This window comes from Gorilla gorilla, chromosome 5 (assembly GCF_029281585.2).
Source record: "Gorilla gorilla gorilla isolate KB3781 chromosome 5, NHGRI_mGorGor1-v2.1_pri, whole genome shotgun sequence".
Lineage (NCBI taxonomy): Eukaryota > Metazoa > Chordata > Mammalia > Primates > Hominidae > Gorilla > Gorilla gorilla.
In genome coordinates, this window is record NC_073229.2 from 110,623,785 (window position 1) to 110,648,388 (window position 24,604).

Genomic DNA, 24,604 nt, shown 5'->3' on the forward strand with positions numbered 1-24,604 from the left:
ACATTAGACAAATACTGAGTGTTTGTAAAAAATAATAATAATAATCTGTGCAGTCCAATGAGAAAATAAAGTTTGTGAAAACACAAACAAGTAGAATGGCTTGGTTTCTATTCTCTAGTCCTGTAACTGGGAAAAATGTAGAATGAAAAAATTATAAACACTTTGTCATTTCAGACATGGCACAGATTGATGGCAAATGTGTAACCTTCACCAATTGTGCTGTCTACAGAAGCAAAGTGGAATGGAGGATTGGGGACCAATCTAGGTAAATTCACCATTCTGAGTAAGAAAGCATCTTTTACAAAATCTAGAAATGTCATCTGTCTATTTCATCTATGGTAATTTATTACATAAACCATAAGATAGTGGGCCTAAGGAAAAATAAATTTTAAAGTTTCAACTTGGACACTGGCTAGCTTGTGCAACTGTCCCAGAATGCTTTCAATTGCATATGATTAAAAAATAATAAAAGGCCAGGAGCGGTGGCTCATGTCTGTAATCCCAGCACCTTGGAAGGCCAAGGCAGGTGGATCACCTGAGGTCAGGAGTTCGAGACTAGCCTGGCCAACATGGTAAAACCCCATCTCTACTAAAAATACAATAATTAGCTGGACATGATGGTGCATGCCTGTAATTCCAGCTGCTCGGGAGGCCGAGGCAGGAGAATTGCTCATACCTGGGAGACGGAGGTTGCAGTGAGCTGAGATTGTACCACTGCACTCCAACCTGGGTGGCAGAGTGAAACTATGTCTCAAAAAAATATGAGAGGAGGAGGAAGAAGAAGAAGAGAAGAAGATGGAAGGAGGAGGAGAAGGAGGATGAGGAGGAGGAGGAGAAGAAGAAGAAGAGAAAAAGAAGGAGAAGAAGAAAAGGAAGGAGAAGAAGAGGTAGAAGAAGAAGAGGAGGAGGAGGAGAAGGAAGAAGAAGAAGAAGAAGAAGAAGAAGAAGAAGAAGAAGAAGAAGAAGAAGAAGAAGAAGAAGAAGAGAAGAAGAAGAAGAAAAGAAAGAAGGAGGAGAAGGAGGAGGGGAAGGAGGAAGAGGAGGAGGAGGAAAAGGAGGAGGAGGAGAATGAGGAAGAAGAAGAGGAAAAGAAGGAGAAGAAGAAGAGGAAGGAGAAGAAGAAGAGGTAGAAGAAGAGGAGGAGGAGGAGGTTAATCCATTGCATCTCAAACATTAATGTGTATGTGGACCACCTAGGCACTTGTTAAAATGCAGATTCTGATTCAGTAGGACTGGGATGGGGCTTAAAATTCTGTATTTCCAACAAGACCCCAAGTGATATTGATGGTGTTGTTGCACAGACCACACACTGACTAGCAAGGGCTTAAATATTAAGTATGTTTATTAAGTCAATAGCAAGAAGTAAACAGGCAGGCAGTTTCAGGTTTGGCTAATTCAACAGCTCTATGATACCGTGAGGACTCTTGCCATCCTTAGCATGGCAACAACTCCTTTTGGTTGCAGGATGGCTTTAGTAGTTTTCCAACTTTGCAGACTTTACTTTCCAGAGGCATTTTTTCCCTTGATCTTCACTTGACTTCCCTTCCTATCTTACAAGTTGAATTGTATCACTTACCCATTCCTAAACTCATATCTGGCAAGAAGAATATAGTTTCCTCTTGACTGACAGACTAATCAATAGATTCCCTGCCTCTCACCTGGGGAGGGAACTGGCTTTCTCCAAAATATAACAGTTAAGTATTTGAACAAAATCTGTTACTAAATAAGAACGACTATTAGATGGATAACCTGCAATGTCTGCTACAGGCCTTTAGCAATTTACATTAAATTAAATGCACAGCAAGGTTACATGCCTTACTGAGAGAGGACTCACTGTTCTGGGAGGAAAAAGTCTCTCACAGATTGTATCTATTGCTAGGCTAGGAACTTTTGTTTGTAATTATGAGAGATTTGTTTTCGCCTGGACATCTGAGAGAAGGAATTGGAACAATACAAGATATAGAATGGTATCTGATCCATCTGGTCATTTGCATTGGCTTGAGACCTTGTGGAATGTGAAGTTAAAAGCAGAAATTAGGCCAGGCATGGTGGCTCATGCCTGTAATTCCAGTGCTTTGTGTGGCCAAGGCAGGTGGATCTCGAGGTTGAGAGATCGAGACCATCCTGGCCACATGGTGAAACACCATCTCTACTAAAAATACAAAAATTAGCTGGGCATGGTGGTGCACACCTGTAGTCCCAGCTATGTGGGAGGCTGAGGCAGGAGAATCACTTGAAACTAGGAGGCGGAGGCTGCAGTGAGCCGAGATCGGACCACTGCACTCCAGCCTGGGAGAGAGAGTGAGACTCCATCTCAAAAATAAAAATAAAAAAAGGAGAAATTGACGTGACTACACAGCAGAAGTTTGTGACTCTAGGGCCCAGGTTACCAATGTGGCCCAGATTTCAAGAAGAGGTCATTTTCCCTACCTCTGCATGGCATCTGATGTTCTGAGTTGAGTAGGTTTGGGAGCCTCTGGAGACAATAAATTTGTCATGGCTATTGATATTCCAGTGGTGGGCAGAAGCAGTTCCCAAATACCTTGAGGGAATTCATAAGAAGTGGGTATCAGAGTCCAAGGAAAAGAAAAATGCAGTTACTTCCTAAAGACTCATCTGGTTATAGGCACATATTAGATGTTGCTAGATATCCCTGGGCAGATGCTGCAAATAACTGGGCAACACTTTGGGAGCTAATTTTCAATAGATAAGCTGGTTGGGTTTCCTGCTATTAGAATCCACATGTAGGAAGGAAATGTGACCTACTTTGTTGTCACAGGCTGTGACAGGCATCTAATACAATACTTTTCCTAAAACAAATACTCAACAAATGGTAATAGCACTAATAATAGTTCCCATTTCTTGAGTCCTTAATATGGGACAGGTGTTTTTCAAGCACTTCACATATTGATTCACTTAATAACCCAAAAAAGCCTATAAGGTAAATGTTACTACTCGCCTTAGTTAAAACTAAAAGACAAAACTGTTTATCAACTTGTTTGAGATCATAAAATGAGGAAAGATTGAGTAAGGATTCAAACTCATGCTGTCTCAGACCTTAGGTCCTGAAACAGCTAATATTATTTCCATCTTACTGAATGTCAGTCACTTTGCACATCTTATTTCATTTAATCTTTCTGATGGCCTTATCATTTTTCCTGATTTTACAGGTGAAGAAATCAAAGGGCAGAAATTTGTAATTTGAGAAGCCAGCATTCAAAACCAGGCTGTCTAACTCCTAACCACTATGTTCTACTCCTTTCCCTACAATAGTAGCCACTGGCATTTACATTATTTCCATGGTTATTTTTTTTTAATACAGCAGTCTTTCCCCAACCCATGAACCAAAGAATTGTGGCCTCTCTAAAGCTGATGTAAAAGGAAAAAGTTTGAATGATATTTTATTTACCTACTTTATTCAGTTTACTAAGAAAATTTTCTGGCATGATCACAATTCCAATGCCTTGGGTGATTGAGAATTAACTTTACCCAAAGTAGATCCATAACAGGTATTGTGAAATCTGGTGGAGTGCTAAAATCGAGGCCCTTGACTTTTCATTCAGGCCTCCAGACTCTAAGCCCAAGGCAATTTCTCTACTCTTTATCTCTCCAGAAGAGTTGAGAAGAAGCATTGTTTCTATTCTATCAGCTTCATTTCCAGGTCCTTCCTTTTTGTTCTAAAACTAACACTCTCAAACCTTTTGTTTTATGTTACAAGCCTGTTTTGCTTTCCTAGATAATATGGTTTGGCTGTCCCCACCCAAATCTTACCGTCAGTTGTAATAATCCCATGTGTTGAGAGCATGGCCAGGTGGAGATAATTGAATCATGGGTGCAGATTTCCCCATACTGTTCTTGTGTTAGTAAGTAAGTCTCATGAGATCTGATGGTTTTATAAATGGGAGTTCCCCTGCACAAGTCCTCTCTTGCCTGCCACCATGTAAGGCTTCCCTTTGCTCTTCCTTTATGATTGTGAGGCCTCCCCAGCCATGTGGAACTGTGAGTCCATTAAATATCTTTCCTTTATAAATTACCCAGTATGGATAATTTATATCCATGAGAACAGACTAATACAGTAAATTGGTACTGGGTAGTGGGTTGCTGCTACCCCATTAATGTGGGGTGAAAGTGACTTTGGAACTAGATAACATGCAGAGGTTGAAACAGTTTGGAGTGCTCAGAAGAAGATAGGAAAATGTGGAAAAGTTTGGAACTTCCTAGAGATTTGGAGGGCTCAGAAGGGAAAGTTTGGAACTTCCTAGAGACAAGTTAAATGGCTTTGACTGAAATGCTGATAGTGAAATGGACAATAAGTTCCAGGCTGAAGTGGTCTCAGATGGAGATGAGAAACTTGTTGGGAACTTAAAGGTCACTCTTTCTATAGAGAAATGCAAATCAAAACCACAGTGAGATACCATCTCATGCCAATTAGAATGGCGATCATTAAAAAGTCAGGAAACAAGAGATGCTGGAGAGGATGTGGAGAAATAGGAACACTTTTACACTGTTGGTGGGAGTGTAAATTAGTTCAACCATTGTGGAAGACAGTGTGGAGATTCCTCAAGGATCTAGAACCAGAAAAGCCATTTGACCCAGCAATCCCATTACTGGGTATATGCCCAAAGGATTATAAATTATTCTACTATAAAGACATATGCACTTGTATGTTTACTGAAGCACTATTTACAATTGAAAAGACTTGGAACCAACCCAAATGCCCATCAGTGATAGACTGGATAAAGAAAATGTGGCAGATATACACCATGGAATACTATGCAGCCATAATAAAGAATGGGATCATGTTCTTTGCGGGGAAATGGATGAAGTTGGAAATCATCATCCTCAACAAACTAACACAGGAACAGAAAACCAAACACCACATGTTCTCACTCATAAGTGGGAGTTGAACAATGAGGACACATGGACACAGGGAGGGGAACATCACACACTGGGGCCTGTCATGGGGTGGAGAGAAAGGGGAGGGAGAGTATTAGGACAAATACCTAATGCATGTGGGGCTTAAAACCTAGATGACAGGTTGATAGCTGCAGCAAACCACCATGGCACATGTATACCTACATAACAAACCTGCATGTTCTGCACGTGTATCCCAGAACTTAAAGTAAAATTAAAAACAAAACAAAGAGACTGGTGGCATTTTGCCCCACTCTAAAGATCTGTGGAACTTTGGAACTTTGAACTTGAGAGAGATGATTTAGGTTATCTGGTGGAAGAAATTTCTAAGCAGTAAAGTGTTTAAGAGGAAGCAGAGCATAAACGTTTGGAAAATGTGCAGCCTGACAATGCACAATAGGAAAGAAAAACCCATTATTCAGGGGAGAAATTCGAGCTTGCTTCAGAAATTTGTGTAACTAAAAAGGAGCCCAATGCTAATTACTAAGACAATGGGGAAAATGTCTCCAGGGCATGTCAGAGACCTTCCTGCTCTTCCCATCATAGGCCCAGAGGCCTAGGAGGAAAAAATAATTTAGTAGGCCAGGCCCAGGCCCTCCCTACTGTGTGCAGCCTAGGGACTTGGTGCCCTGTGTCCCAGCTGCTCCAGCTGTGGCTAAAAGGGGCCAAGATGCAGCTCAGACTTTGGCTTCAGAGGGTGCAGGTCCTAAACCTTGGCAGCTTCCATGTGGTGTTGAGCCTGCAGGGCACAGAAGTCAAGAATTGAAGTTTGGGAAACTCTGCCTAGATTTCAGAGGATGTATGGAAATGCCTGGATGTCCAGGCAGAGGTATGCTGCAGGGGTAGAACCCTCATGAAGAACCTCTGCTAAGGCAATGCAAAATGGAAATGTGAGACGGGAGCACTCACACAGAGACCCCACTAGAGCACTGCCTAGTGGAGCTGTGTGAAGAGGGCTACCTCCCAGAATGGTAGATCCACTGACAGCATCCACTATGCACCTGGAAAAGTCACAGACACTCAATGCCAGTCCAGGAAAGCAGCTGGGATGAGGGCTGTATCCCAGCCCTGCAGGGGCAGAGCTGCCCAAGGCTGAGGGAGCCCACCTCTTGTATCAGCATGACCTGGATGTAAGACACAGAGTCAAAGGAGGTCATTTTGGAGCTTTAAGATTTGACTGCCTCATTAGATTTTGGACTGGCATGGGACCTGTAGCCTCTTCATTTTGGCCAACTTCTCCCATTTGGAAATGGTTGTATTTACCCAATGCCTGTACCCCATTGTTTCTAGGAAGTAACTAACTTGCTTTGATTTTACAGTCTCATAGGCTGGAAGGGGCTTGTCTCGTCTCTGATGAGACTTTGGACTGTGGATTTTTGAGTTAATGCTAAAATGAACTAGGACTTTGGGAGACTGTTGTGAAGGCATGATTGGTTTTGAAATGTGAGGACATGAGATTTGAGAGGGGGCAGGGTTGGAATGATATGGTTTGACTGTGTCCCCAACCAAATCTCACCCTTAATTGTAATAATCCCCACACGTCAAGGGTGGGACCAGGTGGAGATAACTGAATCATGGGGGTAGTTTCCCCCATATTGTTCTCATGGTAGTAAATAAGTCTCATGAGATCTAATAGTTTTATTAATGGGAGTTCTGCTGCCCAAGCCCTCTCTTGCTGCCACCATGTAAGACATTCCTTTGCTCTTCCTTCATGATTGTGAGGCCTCCCCAACCATGTGGAACTGTGAGTCCATTAAACCTCTTTCCTTTATAAGTTACCCAGTCTCAGGTATGTCTTTATTAGCAACATGAGAAAAGACAAATATACTAGACTATGGGGATGTTCACTCCTTCAACAATTCATTCAATGAAAACTAATTGAGTGCCTGCCATGTGCCAGGCACTCTTTTAGGCAGTGGATACACAAGAGAAGGCAAGAAAGGCCCCTTTCCTCATCTAGTTTACATTCTGGTCAACAGTTCACAAATTAATAAATCCTATATATTGGTATAGTGACAAACACTATGAATATAATTGCAGGGGAGTGAAAAATGACTTCCCTCCACCCTTCTAGATTCTTTGTCTGGGCTACAAATTAAATTGAAATAAGACAGACTAACAAGAGAAAAACAATGTTTAATTATGTACATATGCACTGGAGTCCCAGAAAATATGATACTGGAAGAAGGGTCACATAAGTGAAGCCTATATCAGCCTGAGCTACAGAAAGGAATAGGGGTTTGGGGATTCTGGGGGTGGTAGGAACACAAGTAATGGGAGGGTGAGGGGTGGAAATGTGTGATGGATAAAGATCGTCTTGTGAATTAGATAAAAAATCTCTTGGGTGAGAAAAGTTAGCTCTAAGCAGTCCTCTTCCTGATACAGATACTTTTACTAATGTACATTTCCTCTACAGATATAAATTTAATTTACAAAAGGATGGCTTTTTAGAGCTACTCCTGTATTTGCAGTTTCTCAGAACAACCAACTTGAAATATGCCAAAGAAGTATATTTTGGGGTTTCTGGTCTCCTACAGTTGTATTTTGGAGTAGTGTGTCCTGGGTCCCAACAAAACTAAACAGAGTAAGAGAATAAAGAGCAATTGGCCATCCCTGAGGAGGTGATATTTGAGCGAAGAACTGAATGAAGAGATGCCCTTTGCATAGATGCTCATTCACTTTTCCATGTCTTTCATCCTGCAAGACCACTCAGAGTCTATGGAGAAATAAATGATTCCCAAACAGATGACAATGTCAATAGTAGATTAATATCATCTCAAAAGCATGTAAATTGTGCATCTGTTCTTAATCCTTAAGACAATAACTTCAAATTATTGAGTATGTAAATATTTAGTAAATGAATGGTATTAGCTTATTCCTCTGGCAACACCTGGCAGACCTAATCACCCAGCAACAAAACTGGCCTTACCTTAAGGAGTCACACCTCCCAAGGAAGCACAGCATGCAACATTGCAAACCAAATCACCATATTCTACACACGGAATCATAACGAGGATATATCAAGGGAAAAATATTGCCTTTGGGTTTTTGTCGAAATCCTTCTTCAGCTCTTCTTTGGCATGGGCTAATAGCTGCTGTAAAATTCTATTCCCTGTCTGAGCGCCCAGGTGTTGTCTTCTGTTATGCTTTTATTCCCAGAGTACCATTGCCCATTTTAAAGACTTTTTTCTTCCTTTTTATCCTAGGCAGAAAATTGTTTCTGATTTCCTTTCTCTCTTTGTCTTTTCTTAATTCAGACTAAGGGTAGGTTTCAGCTTCTCTCTTTCAAGAGCCATGTTTCCGGCAGAAGTTTACAGCACATGAGGTAACAGATAGCATTTCCTTCCATGTCCTATAATAAAGAATGGCTCCTAATAAAGATTCTTTTCAGTGACTCATGTGTAAAGATAAAAAATAAGATCAGAAAAGCAACCTTAAGGGGTTTCCTTCTCAGCTGGGCTTGGGTCCAAAGGGCTAAGAGAATTAAGAATCACTGGTAACCCTAGGTTTTCTGGGCTCATTATAATCATGATGACCTCCATATGTAGGTCACCCTACAATATAACCTTCCCTTTATTGGATCAAAATGTCACTTAGAAATTACCATCATTACACAGCGTGCAGAGTAAAATCTTCCTCTCTACCCACTGAAAGACTGACAATACATAGATCAAAAGGAGAGAAAGACATACAATTTTTTTTTAAGGTGGAGTCTCACTCTATTGCCGAGGCTAGAGTGAAATGGCACGATCTCAGCTCACTGCAACATTCACCTCCCAGATTCAAGTGATTCTCCTGCGTCAGCCTCCTGAGTAGCTGGGATTACAGGTGTGCACCACCACTCCAGCCTAATTTTTGTATGTTTAGTACAGACGGGGTTTCACCATATTGGCCAGGCTGGTCTCGAGCTCTTGACCTCGTGATCCACCCTCCTCAGCCTCCCAAAGTGCTGGGATTACAGGTGTGAGCCACCATGCCCAGCCTTTTTAAAACTCTTATCCCAAACTTTTCTTCCCTTTTTTTTTTTTTTTTTTTTTTTGAGACAGAGTCTCTCTCTGTCACCCAGGCTGGAGTGCAGTGGTGTGCAATCTCGGCTCACTGCAACCTCCACCTCCCAGGTTCAAGCCATTCTCCTGCTTCAGCCTCCCGAGTAGCTGGGACTACATGAATGTGCCACCATGCCTGGCTAATTTTTGTAATTTTAGTAGATACGGGGTTTCACCATATTGGTCAGGCTTTTCTTGAACTCCTGACCTCGTGATCTGCCCACCTCAGCCTCCCAAAGTGCTGGGATTACAGGCAAGAGCCACCGCGCCCAGCCAAGGCATACAAATTTTTTAATATGCATATGAACATGGGAGTCCCACAAATATGTTACTCCAAAAAGAGCTAGATGGTTGAAGCCTAAATACCCTATACATAGGGAAGAGGAAATTGGGGGCTATTGGTAATTTTAGAGGGGTAGTAAAAAAATTTTAGGTAAAATGAATAAACCCAAAGAACAATGGCCTGGGACAAAGTTCTGAGCTTGGCAGGGAGGTTGCACAAAAGTGAGGAGTAAAACTTTACTTTGAATGAAGGTTGTCTTATTATGCAGTTAAAGACTCCTAGGTAATCTCTCAAAGTTGCTTTCGGAAGAATAGATGAGGAGCCTCTCTGAACCTATTGGTTCAGGGGCTGCCTGATTCTTGAATTGTTCTTTGCTCAATTCAACTCCGTTAAATGTTATTCGTCTAAGGTTTTTCTTAGTAGATGGCATCAGAAATGGGATCTGAAATAAAGCTTCTAGTAACCCCTAGGAGCATCAAGTGACCAAGCAATGTACCGTTGTGTCCACTGCTTTCTCATAGCAACTGGAGATCATCAGTAAGTTCTCTCTCAGATTCCAAAGCTTCACAGATTTGTGTTTTGAGCTATCTGAGTTTGAACACATTTGAGATCCAAACTGGGTTTGGAAGTCATAACAGAAGCTGGACTGGGTCCAGAATCAGACTGGATCCAATAATTAACTGGCGTGGATCCATTAGGGGCCTCTTATGTCTGAATGGGTCAGACAGAAACTGCTAGTCAACAGCAATATTGCAGAGCGTGTAAAATCCAGGTTTTGGAAATTCATAGGGATTTTTATGTTCTACTCCCTTTGTTTATTTGTCTTGCATACTTAGGTAGGGAAAAATCATTGCCTAATTTGATCAAGGGGATCTGAGAACCAAAGTCAAGATTCAAGGTAAAAATGAGTTCCTTAATTTCTGAAGAACTGAGTACCAGTTTGTAGATGCATACGTATTAGGCCCTAGAAGCAGCAAACACTTACAGAAATGGTGAAATCTTATTAAAGGTAACTTAAAGTTATAGTGGAATGTTTCAAATGAACAACACTGCACTTTCAGAAGTTCATTTGAAAATAAGGGCTCTGAAATTAGTCTCATCCAAGGATGCCTATTGATGTGCAGAAGCTTCTAAAAGTATTTCAATGCTGTTACTGCTTTTCAAAAAAAGACTATGAAAGGTAAACAAAAAGCTTAAGTGACTAATTGATAAGAAAAATTAAATCTGCTAATCTTTTGGCCTAGTTACTATCCTGCCTTGAAGGGAAAAAGAAAGCTTTTGTAGATAAAGTGTTTATAAAAGGGAGGCCCTCAGGTAAGTATGCTTACTTCTTTCTTAGATCTATTCATGCTGAATCAGCCATGGAGAATGCTTTCTCTGCCCTATTGCTTAAAGAACTCTACCCTGAACTCAGTAATTTTAGTTAAGAAACAGCTATATTAAAAAGACCCAATAAACTAAAATACACCTTTCTGGAATTTACCTAGCTGTCTTGAAGTCCTTTAGTAAAATAAATTTATATCTTTAAAGGAAATCTCCATTTGTAAAGAGCATCTCTGTTTCTGCACTAACCCACTAGGAGCTTCAACTATGGGGAAGACAATGATTTAAAGTTTACATAACAGACCTTGCCTTTGTTCAGATCTAAGTTCTGTGCCTTTGAGATATCAATATTCTACCTTGTTTCACAGGAGTCCCATCTTTGGAGACGTAAATTTAAAGCTGCCTCCCTGACAATTGTTTAGCGCAATAAAACATGTAATTGGAAGAATGATAGTCTGAATGGAGAAAAAAAAAACTATTTAAAAGCCAGCAAATAAGAATCTTTTATGAAAACTATAAGATCTGCTTCTGTCTTTGTGTCTCTATGTCTATGTGTTATGTGCATATGATAACATTTAGCAAATGAAGCTAGTTTTTAAATTGTTGGTAAAATAGGAACCACTTCAACATTTTCAGTTAAACATAATTCAGTACTTCTTGATTTAACTGTGAGCTTGCATTTTTTGTTTTGAGCCTCTGAATTCATGAATCTGGATGTTACATGTAGTTAGACAGGCATGAGTGGGGCAGGACAGAGCTCTCTCCCACCCACTAGGAATGCTGAGTGATGGTTCAGCAATTATCACATTCCCTCTCTAAAAGTGATAAATTGGCAGTGGTGCCAGGGAGAGGCCATTTCCTAATGGTTCACATTTATCATGCTAAAGTGTTAATTGAACACAGATGCGAGGGAGAAGCAACTTCCCAGGCATGTGCATTAAGAGACAAAATGGCAGAGTATGACCTTCTGGGGACACACCATTAGAAAAGGGAAGAAAGGTTCAGATGGACATGCATACAGCCTCCTAAACAAACTGCATATGCTCATTTCCCAAGCATAAGAAGGGCATACACATGCAGGCAGCCCACCCTAAGAGAAGAATCACGGGAGAGGAGTCAGACTATAAAGTCCCAGGATCAAGATTAAACACTGCACCTGACCTTCACATGCCTGCTTGGGTTTCTTCCAAGCATACTTTCCTTTCTTTCCCGTTCTAAAGCTTTTTAAAATAAACTTCCACTCCTGTTCTGAAACTTGCCTCAGTTTCTTTTTCTGCCTTATGCCCCTCAGTCATTCATTCTTTCTTGCTTGCTGCAGACCTGTAAAGATTCACCACTAGTTCTCAGATACCTTCCACTGGTAACATGAATAGGTGGCCATGGTGAGAACAGCTACAAGGCAGACCCAAACCCCATATGGTCCCTTCTCTGCGCCAGCTTTGCCTCCTGGGTCTTCTGGGTTGGGTCTGATCTTCCAGGCTTCATCTTCACAGCTCTGCTGTCTGTCCTGAGTTTTGCATCTGTTATGTAAATTCAGGACTCAGAGAGGCCCTGCCCTTCATAGCCATCTTTGGTGCCACATGGCTACTTGAGACCCAGGATGACTGGGGAAGACTTTAGGGAGGGTACTTGCATCATAGTTTCAAAATTCTTTTACTTTAAATTAAATAAGAGATAACCATGAAATATCTCAGTCATTTGCAAGTAAGTTAAAATACTAAAACATTGATTAAGTTTATATGCTTATATAAGTTTATATATTTTGACATCTTATTTTTATATGATATAGAAAAGCTAAATATATTTTTATATATATTTATGTAATGCTCAACCTTGTTTTTTCCTTTTTCACCTAGCCTTGTTTCCACCTGAATAGACTCTCCCTTAGCTAAGAGAACCAGACAAACTCCATCTCGGCTCTTTCACTGGCAGCCCCTTCCTCAGGGACTTAACTTGTGCAAGCTGACTTCCAGCACATCCAAGAATGCAATTAACTGAAAAGATACTGTGGCAAGCTATATCCACAGTCCCCAAGAATTCACCTGATTGATAATGCCCAAAGCCCCGTGTCTATCACCTTGTAATACTCTTAAAGCCCCTGCACCTGGAACTGTTTACTTTCCTGTAACCATTTATCCTTTTAACTTTTTGACTACTTAACTTCTGTAAAATTGTTTTAACTAGACCTCCCCCTTCCTAAACCAAGGTATAAAAGTTGATCAAGCCCCTTCCTTAGGGCCGAGAGAACTTTGAGCGTTACCAATCTCTCAGTTGCCGGCTAATAAAGGACTCTTAATTCATCTCAAAGTGTGGCATTTTCTCTAACTCGTCTGGGTACAACATTTTGGAGGCCCCAGTGAGATATTAACACCACCGGGCGAGAGCTGGTCTCGCTCTGGGCTCCCCCAGAAGGACAGCTGGCTCGGAGTGGGGGTGCTACCTGAGGAAAGAATTTTCAGGTCCCTGAAGAGTGACTGTCTTCCAGAGGAGAGCAGATTGACTACAGTGTGAGTGCCCTAAAATTCAACATCTGAGTCCTCAGCTTCTGATCTCAGGGTCAGGTAGGTCAGATGTCACTTTGTTTCTGGTAAGAAGGAAGAGGCCCTGATGAGGGCGTCCGTCTTTTGACTCAGCCCATTACTCTGGGATGCTAGTGGGTTGAGCCTTGGTTTTCTGGTAGGCGCCTTTGTGTCTTGGTTTGGGTGGGAAGGACCCTCCCTTGACTCAGCTCAAGACCCAGGACGCTGGGGAGCTGAGCCTTGGTTTCTGGCAGACCGGTCTCTCTCTCTCTCTTTTTCTATCTCTCATCTTTCTCTTGTTCAGGTTTCCTGGAGAATCTCTGGGAAAGAGGAAACAAAACAAAACAAAAAAAACTGTTATAAACTCTGTGTGAATGGTGTGTGGATGTGGGAGGACAAAGGCTTGCATTTGTCTTCCAGTTTGTAGCTCCATGGCAAAAGCTACGGAGTTCGAGTGGGCCCCTACTTGCAGTTCCGTGGTGACCTCATAAGGCTTAAGGCAGCACCGGGCATAGCTCGACTCAAGCCGGGGGTTTATACCAGCCTGCCAATGCTAAGAGGAGCCCAAGTCCCCTCAGGGCGAGCGGCCAGGCGGACATCTGACTGATCCCATCACGGGACCCCCTCCCCTTGTCTGTCTAAAATAAAAAACAAAAAGGAAAAAAACTGTCAAAACTGTTTACATGCCCTAGGGTCAAATTGTTTGTTTTATGTTTATTGTTCTGTTTAGTGTTTATTGTCTTGTTTGGTGGTTGTCAAGGTTTTGCATGTCAGGACATCGGTATTGCCCAAGACATCTGGGTAAAAACTTCTTCAAGGTCCTTAGTGCTGATTTTTTTTCACAAGAGGTTAAATTTCTCATCAGTCATTTAGGCTGGCCACCACAGTCTTGTCTTTTCTGCCAGAGGCAAGTCAGGTGTTGTTACGGGAATGAGTGTGAAGAACATTCATCTGATTGGAATTTCTGGCACCTTGGAGGTTGTGGGCATTTAGATTGCCATACCCCAGGTCCAAGTGATTGGACCTCCTCTAGATTAAACCAGTGGTGGGTTCAAAACAGCCACCCTACAGATTTCCTTGCTCACCTTTTTTGTCATTCTGTAACTTTTCCTGTGCCCTTAAATAGAACACTATGTAGGGAAACCTATGCCTGTCATGCTTTACTTCCTTTAGACTCCTACTCTGTTCACCTGTGGCTACTCTCCCATCTTAAAAACGACCTGAGTGGTCCCTTTCCCCCTCATCCCTGCTCCCTACCCCACACATCTCGTTTTCTGGTGCAACAGCAAGTTCAGCGTCTCCAGGACTTGGCTCTGCTCTCACTCCTTCAACCCTTAAAAGAAAAAGCTGAATTTGAGCTATATGCCTTTGAGTCATGGAGACATCAAAGGTATTTAGGGTACTGATCTAGAGAAAGAAAGAGAAGGAGAACACCTGAATCCAACTGACCCAAGAGAACTCTGGCTGGCCTCTAGTCCCCCTCCCTCAATTTTAAAGCTACAGCAATGTGGCAAGTGATATTAGCTGTTGTGGTTTTTCTGTTCTTTCTGGTTATGTTAATTCTGTTTTTCCGATACTCCAGCCCCCCAGGGAGTGAGTTTCTCTGTCCGTGTTGGATCTGATATCTCTGCTCAAATTCTGCTAAATTGCCTTAAAAAAATGGGAAACTCCTCATCCCAGCCTTGTAAATGTTGGAGCCCCCTCCAGTGTATGCTGAAAAATTTTTCTCTTGTTTTCTCAGAGGATTACGGAGTCCGCCTTAAGAAAGGCAAGCTCTGGACACTCTGTGAAGTAGAATGGCCAAAGTTTGGAGTTGGGTGGCCCTCTGAAGGGTCATTGAATCCTACAATTGTTTAAGCCATGTGGCGGGTTGTTACTGAAGCTCCCGGCCACCCTGATCAGTTTCCCTGTATAGATCAATGGTTAACTTTGGTCAGGAATCCTCCATGGCTCTGTTCATGTGCCATTCACAACTCCACCTCCAAAGTCCTCCTGAGCCAGGCCGTGTTTGCGTTTTGACCCTCAGCCAGTTCAGCTCCCCCTGTATTGCCTCCCTCTGAAGAAGAGGAGAGTTTCCCTCACCCAGTCCCACCGCCTTACAACCAACCTGCCCCCCTAGGGTCGTCCCATGTCTCCTTGACAACATCCCCTGTGGGCTCGCCGCCCATTGCCTCTCGACTGCGGCCACGGTGGGAGGAAATAACCCCTCTACTACCAATGAGAGAGGCACAAGTCCCTCTGGGTGATGAGTGCTCAGCCCCCTTCTTGGTTTATGTCCCTTTTTCTACTTCTGACTTGTATAATTGGAAAACCCATAATCCTTCCTTCTCTGAAAAGCCCCAGGCTTTGACCTCACTGATGGAGTCCGTACTCCGGACCCATCAGCCCACCTGGGATGACTGCCAACAGCTCCTTTTCACTCTCTTTACCTCTGAGGAGATGGAGCATATCCAAAGAGAGGGCAGAAAGCACTTCCTTGAATCAGCCAATAGGCCGGAGGAGGAAGCTAGAGACCTCCTTGAGGAGGTTTTTCCCTCTACCCTGCCAAATTGTGACCCAAATTCCTCAAGTGGAAAGAGAGCTTTGGATGATTTCCACTGGTATCTTCTTGCGGGTATTAAAGGAGCTGCTTGGAAACCCATAAACTTGTCTAAGACAACTGAAGTTGTCCAGGGGCCTGATAAGCCACCAGGAGCGTTTTTAGAACATCTCCAGGAGGCTTATTGGATTTATATCCCTTTTGACCCGGCAGCTCCTGAAAATAGCCATGCTATTAATTTGGTATTTGTAGCTCAGGCAGCCCCAGATATTAGAAAGAAAGCCCCAGAAACTGGAGGGATTTGCTGGGATGAATATCATTCAGCTTTTAGAAATAGCCCAGAAGGTTTTTGACAATCGAGAGTACGAAAAACAGAAACAAGCAACACAGGCAGCTGAAAAAGCTGCTGATAAAGCATACAAAAGACAAGCAAAAATCTTGGTGATGGCTTTCCAGGAGAGCAAAAAGGAAAGGGCCCCATCCCAGAAAAATGGCCAAGGAACCTCGGGTTCCCACCAGAAAGGTAAAGAAGGTGAACAGGCCCCTCTAGCAAAAGACCAATGTGCTTATTGCGAGCAGACTGGGCACTGGAAAAAGGAATGCCCACTACTGCCACAAGAAAAATCAGAAAAGAAAAAGTTCCTCACCTTGCCCACAACGGAGGAGCCTGATGATTGACGGGGCCATGAGATACTGTCACCTCTGGATATTGGGGTTTGCGGAGATTGCAAAGCCCTTGTATACTGCTACAAGAAGTAGCAGCCCACTAATTTGGACAGACACCAGAGAACAGGATTTTCAAAACTTAAAAAAGGCTTTAACTGAAGCCCCTGCTTTAGCCCTCCCAAATATCTCAAAGCCATTTCACCTGTTTGTCCATGAAAGCCAGGGAATTGCTAAGGGGGTGCTTACCCAGACTCTAGGATCTTGGAGACACCCAGTAGCCTATTTATCTAGGAGGCTGGATCCTGTGGCCTCTGGATGGCCAAGTTGCCTGTGAGGCATGGCGGCTACAGCAAGCCTAGTCCAAGGGACTGATAAGTTAACTCTGGGCCAGAATTTATCCCTTACAGCTCCTCATGCTGTAGAGACTCTACTATGAAGTGCTTCTGCTAAATGGATGTCAAATGCTCGCATCTTACAATATCAGGGTTTACTGTTGGATCAGCCTCGTTTGACTTTCACTCTCACAAGGTGTTTAAATCCTGCTACCCTGCTCCCAGATGCAGATTCCACTATACCTATCCATGACTGTCAAGAACTGTTAGAAAATACTGAAACTGGCTGGCCAGATGTTCAGGATGTGCTCCTGGAAAAGGCAGATGCCACTGTGTTTACAGACGGTAGCAGTTTCCTTGAGCAGGGAGTACGAAAGGCTGGTGCAGCTGTTACCACACAGACAGATGTGTTGTGGGCTCAGGCTTTACCAGCGAACACCTCAGCACAGAAAGCTGAATTGATCGCTCTCACCCAAGCTCTCCGATGGGGTAAGAATAAACGTATTAACATTTACACTGACAGCAGGTATGCTTTCGCTACTGTACATGTACATGGAGCCATCTACCAAGAATGTGGGTTACTCACTTCAGCAGGAAAAATGATCAAGAACAAAGAGGAAATTCTAGCACTGCTTGAAGCCGTGTGGCTCCCTTAGCAGGTGGCTGTAATCCATTGTAAAGGACATCAAAAAGAAAACACAGCCATTGCCCGTGGTAACCAGAAAGCTGATTCAGCAGCTCAGGAAGCAGCGCGACTTTCAGTCATGCCTATCAACCTGCTGCCTGCAGTTTCTTTTCCACAGCCAGATCTGCCTGACAACCCCATGTACTCAACAGAAGAAGAAAAATTAGCTTCATATCTTGAAGCAAATAAAAATCAGAAAGGTTGGTGGATTCTTCGTGACTCTAGAATCTTCATACCCCGAGCTCTTGGAGAAACTTTAGTCAGTCACCTACATTCTACCACCCATTTAGGTGGGACAAAATTAGCCCAGCTCCTCCAGAGCCGCTTTAAGATCCCCCGTCCACAAGGCCTAACAGATCAAGCAGTTCTCCAGTGCACAACCTGCACCCAGGTAAATGCCAAGCAAGGTCCTAAACCCAGCGCAGGTCACTGTCTCCAAGGAAACTCACCAGGAGAGAAGTGGGAAATTGACTTTACAGAAGTAAAGCCACACCAGGCTGGATATAAATACCTGTTAGTACTAGTAGACACCTTCTCCAGATGGACTGAGGCATTTGCTACCAAAAACAAAACAGCCAATACGGTAGTTAAGTTTTTACTCAATGAAATCATCCCTCGATATGGGCTGCCTGCTGCCATAGTGTCTGATAATGGATCTGCCTTCACCTCATCCATAGCTCAGTCAGTCAGTAGGGCATTAAACATTCAGTGGAAGCTCCGTTGTGCCTATCGACCCCAGAGCTCTGGGCAGGTAGAACGCATGAACTGCACCCTAAAAACACTCTTACAAAATTAATCTTAGAAACCAGTGAAAATTGGGTAAGTCTCCTTCCTTTAGCCCTACTTAGAGTAAGGTGCACCCCTTATCGGGCTGGGTTCTCACCTTTTGAAATCATGTATCGACGGGCGCCGTCTATCTTGCCTAAGCTAAGAGATGTCCATTGGGCAGAAATATCGCAAGCAAATTTATTGCAGTACCTACAGTCTCTCCAGCAGGTACAAGATATCATTCTGCCACTTGTTCGAGAAGCCCATCGCAACCAAGTTCCTGACCAGATGGGGCCCTGCCATTCATTCCAGCCAGGTGACCTGGTGTTTGTTAAAAAGTTCCAGAGAGAAGCACTCACTCCTGCTTGGAAGGGACCTCACACCATCATCCTCATGATGCCAACAGCTCTGAAGGTGGATGGAATTCCTGCTTGGATTCATCACTCCCACATCATAAAGGCCAACAGAGCCCAACTAGAAACATGGGTCCCCAAGCCTGGATCAGGCCCCTTAAAACTGCGCCTAAGTCAGGTGAAACTGTTAGATTAATTCTTTTTATTTACTTCTCTTGTTTGTTTTCGCCTATTATGTCCTCTGTGCCTTCCTACTCCTTCCTCCGCACCTCTTTCACAACAGGACGTGTATTCACCAACACTACTTGGAGGGCCGGTACTTGCAAGGAAGTCACCTTTGCAATTAATTTATGTGCGCTGTTCCCAGAGCCAGCTCACACCCATGAAGAACAATACAACTTACTGGTCATAGGAGCAGGAAGTGTCGACCTTGCAGCAGGATTTGGACACTCTGAGAGCCAAACTGGATGTGGAAACTCCAAAGGTGCAGAAAAAGGACTCCAAAATGTTGACTTTTACTTCTGTCCTGGAAATCACCCTGATGCTAGCTGTTGAGATACTTACCAGTTTTTCTGCCCTGATTGGACATGTGTAACTTTAGCTACCTACTCTGGGGGGATCAACTAGATCTTCAACTCTTTCCATAGTCATGCTTCTCATCCTAAATCATGTACTGAAAGGAATTGTAATCCTCTTACTATAACTATTCATGGCCCTAATTCAGCTCAGTGGTATTACGGCATGTCATGGGGATTGAGGCTTTATATCCCAGGATTCGATGTTGGAACTATGTTCACCATTCAAGAAAAAATTTTGGTCTCATGGAGCCCACCTAAGCCAATCGGGCCTTTAACTGATCTAGGTGACCCTAAGTTCCAGAAACACCCTGACAAAGTTGATTTAACTGTTCCTCCACCATTCTTAGTTCCTAAGCCCCATCTACAAGACATCATCTTCAACCCAGCCTTATGTCTATACTAGATGGAGTACACCATCTCCTTAACCTCACCTAGCCTAAACTAGCCCAAGATTGTTGGCTATGTTTAAAAGCAAAACCCCCTTATTATGTAGGATTAAGAGTAGAAGCCACCCTTAAACGTGGCCCTCTATCTTGTCATACATGACGCCGAGGTCTCACACTAGGAGATGTGTCTGGAAATGCTTCCTGTCTGATTAGTACTGGGTATAACTTGTCTGCTTCTCCTTTTCAGGCTATGTGTAATCAGTCCCTGCTTAGTTCCACAAGTACCTCAGTCTCTTACCAAGCGCTTAACAATACCTGGTTGGCCCGCACCTCAGGTCTCACTCACTGCATTAATGGAACTGAACCAGGACCTCTCTTGTGCGTGTTAGTTCATGTTCTTCCCCAGGTATATGTGTACAGTGGACCAGAAGGACAACTCCTTATCACTCCCCCAGAACTACATCCCAGGAAGCACCAAGCTGCCCCACTTCTTGTTCCCCTCTTGGCTGGTCTTAGCATAGCTGGATCAGCAGCCATCGGTACGGCTGCCCTGGTTCAAGAAGAGACTGGACTAATGTCCCTGTCTCAACAGATGGATGCTGATTTAAGTAACCTCCAGTCTGCCACAGATATACTACACTCCCAGGTAGAATCTCTGGCTGAAGTAGTACTTCAGAACCACTGAGGCTTAGATCTACTATTCCTTTCTCAAGGTAGATTATGTGCAGCTCTAGCAGAAAGTTGTTGCTTCTATGCCAACCAATCTGGAGTCATAAAAGATATACTCCAAAAAGTTTGAGAAAATCTAGATAGGCACCAACAGGAACAAGAAAATAACATCCCCTGGTATCAAAGCATGTTCAACTGGAACCCCTGTCTAACTACTTTAATCAGTGGGTTAGCTGGACCTCTCCTCATCGTATTATTAAGTTTAATTTTGGGGCCTTGTATATTAAATTGGTTTCTTAATTTTGTAAAATAGCGCATAGCTTCTGTCAATCTTATGTATCTTAGGACTCAATATGACCCCTTTGTCATGCCTGAAGAATCAATGATTTGATTCCCCAAAAACACAAGTGGGGAATGTAATGCCCTACCTTTTTTTTTCCTTTTTCACCTAGCCTTGTTTCCACCTGAATAAACTCTCCCTTAGCTAAGAGAACCAGACAAACTCCATCTTGGCTCTTTCATTGGCAGTCCCTTCCTCAAGGACTTAACTTGTGCAAGCTGACTTCCAGCACATCCAAGAATGCAATTAACTGATCAGATACTGTGGCAAGCTATATCCACAGTCCCCAAGAATTTGTCTGATTGATAACGCCCAAAGCCCCGTGTCTACCACCTTGTAATAGTCTTAAAGCCCCTGCACCTGGAACTGTTTACTTTCCTGTAACCATTTATCCTTTTAACTTTTTGACTACTTAACTTCTGTAAAATTGTTTTAACTAGAACCCCCCTCCCCTTCCTAAACCAAGGTATAAAAGTTAATCAAGCCCCTACCTTGGGGCCGAGAGAACTTTGAGCGTTAGCCCGTCTCTCGGTCGCTGGCTAATAAAGGACTCTTAATTCATCTCAAAGTGTGGCGTTTTCTCTAACTCGTCTGGGCACAACATTTATATCTGTTAATAAACAATAGTTTAAGCAAATAATTTCTAAATAATTACAATATGGTTTTCATCTACAAATACTGGTATAAGACAGTTCAAAATATCTTCATAGGGTCTTCACTATAAATTAGGATTCCTAAGAGTTATCGTTGTCATTAGATACAATCAAAATGACTAGAGATGAGAGAATTCTTTATACAGGGTATATAAACGCAAGCAAGATATGCTTTTGGTGAAGAAAGTTGTAAAGGCATGAAAATGCATGTTGCGGAAAAACTACTTTTGTCTAGTTTAAGAGTTATTTAAAGGTTGTTTCAAATAGAAGGAATAGAAATACACAGATAAAACTAATTGAATATAGAAAGTTGAGAAGAGAAAAAAAAACCCTAAACAACTATAAAGGATGTATGGAAATCTTTTGTGGTCAAAAGGTAATGTATTTATTTATAAAGTTTTATTAAAATTAGCTTTACTATTGATAATACACTGACACAAAAGTAAAATTTGGGGCCTAGAGTGGTGGCTTACACCTGTAATCCCAACACTTTGGGAGGCCAAGGCAGGAGGATCACTTGAACCCAGGAGTTTGAGACCAGCCTGGGCAACATATTGAGACCCTGTTAAATAAATAAATAAGGTAAAATTTTTAAAGATTAAAATTCGGTTTTCTCTTTTGAACAAAAATATGTGGTAGTAATAAGACATTCTAAAATATTTTTGTTCACTTTTTGAGTAAACTGCAAAAAAAAGAGCAAAAGATAGGAGAGAAGAAGAAACAGATTCTGTCTCATGATATTTTTCTCAGGTCTTTTGATTGTTTTGAAAACTGAGTCTCCTTTCTATCAAAGAATAAAGGTTTTTGCTTTTTAAAATGTGTTAATAATCACTTTGGCTAAATTAATGACTGCCATTTTACAGTGACCTGTGATTTTATTTTGGTCAAGTATTTTAAATCTTTGACATATTTGACAGGCTTCAACAAATCAAATGTCAGCTTCAAAATTAAGTCTTGTTTTCCAGCCTTTAACTTGGGGATGCTACAGAGGGCCCCTGAAGCAAAAAAAGATATAAACATGATTATCTGATATGTTAAATTACATGGGAAGCATTGTCAAACAAAAGATGATGTTTAAACTTTGAGTTATATTTTTATGAATATATTATAATATATATGCCAATATTGTGTGGGAGTCCTAAAATTCTGATATATCTGGGTATATGGTATCACTTATAATTATTGTTAATTGTGTTAAATTATTGTAGGCCACAGAAATAATCAATTTCTTTGTCAGTTGTCTCTATGCTCATTTGAAGTCAATTTCCATAGTTAATTGCTTAATTCTGATGCAGTTTGTGAAAGTGTTACAACCAAGCAAAATCCTAGAGTATGGTGTCTTCAAGGAGGCTCATGAAAGGTTAGAAAGAACCCTAACAAGCATTTTTTTTCCTTTTTATTTTGAGACAGAGTCTCCCTTTGTCACCCAGGCTGGAGTGCAGTGGCATGATCTCTGCTCACTGCTACCTCTGCCTTCCAGGTTCAAGCAATTCTCGTGCCTCAGCTTCAGCTGGGATTACAGGTATGTGCCACCACACCTGGCTATTTTATTATTATTATTATTATTTAGTGGAAATGGCATGTTATGTTGGCCAGACTGCTCTCAAACTCTTGGCGTCAAGTGATCCACCCGCCTTCTCCTCCCAAATTGCTGGGATTATAGGCATGAACCACTACACCCAGCCTCACAAGCACTCTTGAATATAAGTTTCTGATAACTTTGAGATCATATCATTTCAACTGGGTAAGAATTCTCAGAACCCTAATGAAGAGACTGATTGCTTTATAAAACTACTAACCCAAACAGCACAAAAATTAATTGAATATTAAGAAAATTCTTTGCCGGATTTTTGTGCTAAATCAGCCAATACTGAAATTGTTTAGATATGCAGTTGGAATTAACTCCATGGTTCAAGTCAAATTACTCATGACAACCCATGCAATAAACAGTCCTATGCACCTAAATTGGATAAACAAAATTGGTATTTAAGAGGCTTTAAGTCCAATGTTAAGTGTGGACTCATGGAGAGCCTGGGTCTTTCATTATTAAAAGCTCTGCATTCCATGATTTATAATAGAAGAGATACAATAATTCAAATTAAATATATATGTGGGGGTGGGTGGGTGTGGTGACTGTTATGACCAAAATTTTGTTTTTCAAACCCATAATCCTGGGAAGACAATAAAAACTTTAGGTACATTTCTGCTATCTGATTGACCATTTTAACATTTATAGAGAAATTGCATTCAATTGTCATTTTCAATGCATGTTTTCTGATTGTATAACAGCTTTCCCATGCAAGAGGGCTGATGTTAAAACAGTATCTAAAAGGTTACTGGAAAATGTGTTTTTCCTCATGGAGCATTCCTGGAGATAACTCTAGTGAGAGAGGTACTTGCTTCACTAGACAAATTATAAAACAGTTAAATAAAGTACTACAGATAAAATAGCATTAGGCAAAGTTAACTGAATTGACTGGATTTCCCTGATCAAAGGTGTTATAGATAGATTACAATCAGATCCACTTAGAGTGGAAAACATAAGTTGACCTTTTATAAAAGTCACTGGAAGTCCTATACACCTAAAAATAAAACCTCATTTACCTTCCATTTCTAAACTCTGATATAAGTAAATGCTACAAAGCTTTAACGCATTATGCTAAAGTGTAGTTTCACTAGGTAAAGAAAGATTTCCAGTGTCCATTGAGTGGGGACAATCAAGCCCTTCACTACCTAGAACACAGAGATTGGACAGTCTGAGAATGACACTACAGAAAAACTGCCCTTGCCACCCAGACTGCAGCTAAACTTTGGGACCTTGAACCTTGGGTTCATAACTCAGAAGGGCTTCTCCAAATTGCCCATTGGAGATGTTAAGGTAAAGCTAACCAAGGAAGTTTATCCTGAGAAGCAGACAGCATCCTAGATGTGGACAGCTTTTTTCCCCAAGATCATAGATCAAGACATTTCTGCAATATGAGACTCATCTCTCAATTATTTCCCTTGCTTATGCCTCTATGAACAACTGAGAAGGGGGTTTCTTTTGTGCACTCATGGGTATACGTTTATTTGTGAAGGATTTTGCAGCCATTCTCACTCATGGACAAGCTTATGCCTTGATAGATGAAAGATGAAGGGTAATGTGGGTAAGAAATTTTAATGGTACCTTTGCTGCTTTATAGTCAGTCAGAAACAGAACATTGATCCACTCCTCTTAACCCACATCATAAGTTACAGAGAAAATTGCCAGGAGACCTTCACTCTTCCAGATGAGTATCATTTATTAGGTCTCTTTCTTCATGATTTGGAGTAAATGAGGCAATAATTAGAAATGTATCTCTCATAATAGGCTCAATAGCAGATTCTAGTGTAAATGCTATGGTTATGCAACAGACTTCAAATTCTCTCTAAAGTTGTGCTAAATAATATAATAGAATTGCTTTAGATTACTTTCTGGCTAAACAAATTTTCTGTGCAGTTGCTGATACTTCTTATTGCACATGCAAGAATACAATGGGTATTACAGAGACTCAGTTGTAAGGAATTAATG